Here is a 4487-nt window from a genome sequence, read left to right as displayed (position 1 = left end):
GAGAGAGAGAGGTCGCAGCCTACCAGGCAGAACGCTGCTTCCACCACGAGACCTGGGAGGCCTAGTCCTGCTACCCGCTGTCAGACTTCCTGTTACTAGCATCATTTACAGCGCCTAGCTGTCGGTGCAGACGTGTGGAGAAAATGACCACAGAAGACCGAGACAGAGGATCTGTTGCCGAAGTGTTGCCATCCGTGTTCCTATCTAGAAGACTGCAGATCAATTTGGGTCGTTAGTGAGAGAGCAAGCTGCTCAATCTTTATCTGTTCTCTACCCCATACAGAACACAGTGCGTACACATCTCTACCCAAGAACACTTTACTGCATTGCTGGAACACTGTACTCAGATGCCTTGAGCCTTCACCACTTGGAATCTATTGTTTCATCTGCAACCAAACGGATTACAGTTAACGAGCTCCAACTAGCTAGCGAAGAATAAAAGATATATATATATATATATATATATATAACACCAGTGGGGAATTAGCTCTCCCATTAAAATAGCATAGGCTGGCTAGATTACATCTCTCTCAGTGTAGCCACATGTATAGTTAACTAAAACATCCACTAGGAGGTGATTTCGGATCCGAATATAGTGTATCCTTGTGTATATAGCATTATTCATTGTTTAAACATTGTTGTGTCTTCGGGAGGAGTCTGTTTGCTGAGTTGGCGCTGTTATAACAGCTTAGCGGATTTACTCCTTTCCTTGTGAAATAACTTTTCCTATTTGGTTCAAGTAAAACATTTCAGAACCTTATACTATTTAGTTGATTGATTCTTGCTTTATAGTATTAACAGGATGTCTGAACCCAGAGTGTCATTGCTGACATAGGTTGACTTGATGGACTTGTGTCTTTTCAACCTCACCTATTATGTAACTATGTAACTATGTCAGGTGGGTTGGAAGGTTCACTTGGTCATGGCCTGTGCAGATGAGTAGGTAATTGTCAGCAGTCCCCAAGGGGGCCGTGCTACACATATATGTACACTATATTTAGACCCGAAGTCACCTCCTAGCAGATGTTTCAGTAAACTACTTATGCGGCTACTTTGAGAAAGATGTAATCTAGCCAGCCTATGCTATCCTAATGAAAGAGCAGGTTTACTAAAGGTAATATATAGGTTTTCCTATAAGTAACGACAAAAGAGTTCCACGTTGCAGATCTGATGTTCTTCACTAGCTAGATGGAGCTCGTTAACTGTAATAGGTTCCTAGTGGTGAAGATCTAAGGTGTCTGAGCACAGTGTTCAAGCAATGCAGTAAAGTGTTCTTGGGGTAAAGATGTCTGTGCACAGTGTTCTGTAATAGTGACAATGAATAGATAAAGAGTCAAACAATTTGCCCTCTCACCAACCACCAAATCGATCTGAGGTCTTCTGGACAGGAACACGTGTAGCAGCACTCAGGCAGCTGATCCGCTATCTCGGTCTTCCGAAGTGAAACTTGCCCCATGCACCCACACTGACAGACAGGTGATCCAAATGATGTTAGCATCAGGATGTCTGACAGCTGACAACAGAACTAGGCCCCTTAGGCCTTGGATTGGAAGTAAGGCTCTATGTGGTAGGCCGAGACCTCTCTCTCCCTGTTACACAGAGAGGTCCATCTCGCATCAGGTCCAGGAGGAAGAGACCCTGCGTGGGCTTCTCGCTCATTATATGATCACTCCCAGCAACCTTAATTTCACCACGGAGATCCCTGGGATGTGTAGTCTTAGGGTACATGGTTGCATAGTAATAGTCTGAAGGAGAACTATTGTCCTATAATTCACCTTGTTGGATGCACAGATATGTGGTCACTTATTGCACTTATAACCAAAGGGACAAGCGATGTCTAGAAACACTGAAAGGTACGGTACTTTCTGCTGACAGTCCATATCGCTACATCCTCCCCCCACTTGAAAGTCTTTGGTCCTTAAAGACAGGGTATAACCCATAATCACTTTACTGCATGACGCTAATCAAATTTTGGTCTACCAAACTAGAGGCTGCAACAGCTAATAACTGGCTTAATGAAGCATCCTCTAATAAAAAACTATACATCGACGAAAGAGGAATTCATGTTAAAGCGGGGTTCCACCCAAATTTTGAACAATATCTGTATGTATTCTCTTCCTTGCCTAGATGCTGACATGCCATTTAAAAAAATTTCAATCGCCGTAATTACCTTTTATTTTTCTATTCTTCTTTGCACTTCCTGGTTCTCCTCCCGTGGGAGTAGGCGTGTTTCTAGCCTCTCCCAGACTCCTGGGAGCTAGTCTCAGGCTTCCCAGGATGCCACTGAGCATGTGCGGGAATGAGCGGTGAATGCTGGGAGCACAGCATTCACCACATCCAGGAAATAAATGCTTGTGGGCTTCAAATGGCCACAATGAAGATGGAAACTGCCTGCAGTGAATAATATAAGTTATTCTTTCTGACGAAATCTGACACAGGCAGACATATTACACACAATATGTGAGTATGTAATGCTGAGAAGAAAAGTTTGTGAATTAACTCAAAAAAAAAAAAAAACGATAGATAGGTGGACCCCCGCTTTAAGTTTATGACAGGCCAAAAGTAAATCAGTGGCCCACCCAGTAGTGTCAGACTATGGATCAAGGTCATCCTTCACTAAAGACTTGGTAAAGGAGGCAAGTGCTTTACTGGGGCGTTGAGCAGTGGGTATGAGTTCATCTGAGTTTTCTCCAAGGGTGTCATAGGTCATCCTCTTTGGGGGACATATCTTTTGACTCAGTCGAGAGCATGTCTTCCAAAGACTCAGCTTCCTGTTCTGTTCCCCAATTACAGCATCCAGCTTCTGGTTCAGACCCTACCTCGGTCTCTGGCTCCATTTCAAGTTATGTTTCTATTGCAGGTTCTGGTTCTAGGGCTATCTCTCTCTGTTATGTTAGTAGGAGGGATGAGTGCATCAACCGGATCAGACACTTCACTATGTTCCAGCTTGACTCCTTCAGTTTCCAGAGGCGGATAGGGAGCCATGGCCTCAGTGTCAGGCATGTGAAGGCCTGTCCCTAAACAGTCTTCTTCTCCAGCTTCAGAGACATGGGGATCATCTCCCGAAGAGTGGGGCCACAGCCAATCCAGAGGTACTTCCTCATCATCACTTTCTTCCTCCGGAGATGTGAGAAGACAAGGTTTTTTTGCAGTGCATTATGATGTAAAAAAAATTCTCCTGGGTAAATATTTTGGTCCACAGGATTCACCTCTAATCTATGGTAGTGACACGCAAACCTCATCCCTATTCTAAACCCACCACTACCGCCAGCACCATCATTGTGTCATTGAAAAGAAAAGTTACTCAGCACAGAGCCATTAGATAAGAGACTGCCATATTAGCTGCACATGTGGGAAACTTGCAGAATTTGGCAACAAAGTATTAATTAGAATTCAGATAAGGCCCCTTTCACACATGCATTTTTTCATCCATCCGTTGACAAATGAAAAATGGACATCATCCATTTACATCAGTTTACATCCGCATCCGTCATCATTGTTTTTTTAAACTGATCAAAGCTCTATTTTTCTTCCATTAAAAAAAATGGATCAGATAAAAAACGGATGTTAACTGACAAATGGCAAGTGAACAAATGATCACAGATGAAAAACGAATGAAAAACTGATGAAAAGGGGATGAAAAACTGATGAGCACTGATGAAAACCTGATGAATACTTCATCTGTTTTGACGTGACTGAGTGGATGAAACGAATGGTCCTCATGGGTGAAAAGATACGCAAGAGAGTCTTTGAAACTATGCCACATGCCTGCCTACCAGGTTTGCCAACTCTCAGTAAATTTACAAACAGTTTGTAAAATCCAAAATTTTTGCATCTGTCCATGTTACAGACAATGGGGGTGATTTACGAAAGCCGTGCGCCATCAGTGGAGGCGCATGGTGAGGCGCAATGAACATTTCCATATTTACGAAATGGTGCGCCGGTAACAGAACGCGAATCTCCCATTTACTATAGCGATCTCGGCGCATGGAAGAATCTGTGCTCTGTGGCAATCTGTGCGTCACCATGGACATGGCGCATGGCATCTCCAAATCAATATTGACAGAAGATGGAGGTGCCAATATTATGGGGTGATGTGAGAAAGTTTAGTAACAACTGCCCAAGTAACAAATATGCCCAAAATAGAATGAGAAAGTAACTTTTTCAGAGAAAGCCTGCTGTGCATGTAAGTACGTTTAGAACTGCGTGAGATCAATGTAAGCAGTGCGCATGCGCAAACAGCTGTTGCGCTCGTTCACATGCGTTTGTTCACTGCGCAGCCAAAATCTTAGAAAATGTTAAGCAATGTACATGCAATTGCATGGGTTGAACGGGCGCACCTCTAAACTTGGCAATTTTTTTTTTTACGCTGGTTCATTCACCTATATGTATTTCTTTAAGAGCCCTTGCACACTGGGGCGGTTTGCAGGCGCTATTGCGCTAATAATAACGCCTGCAAACCGCCCCGAAAGTGCCGCTGCTTTCAT

This window comes from Aquarana catesbeiana, linkage group LG01 (genome assembly GCF_042186555.1).
Source record: "Aquarana catesbeiana isolate 2022-GZ linkage group LG01, ASM4218655v1, whole genome shotgun sequence".
Taxonomy (NCBI): domain Eukaryota; kingdom Metazoa; phylum Chordata; class Amphibia; order Anura; family Ranidae; genus Aquarana; species Aquarana catesbeiana.
Note: the sequence above shows the minus strand (reverse complement) of the source record.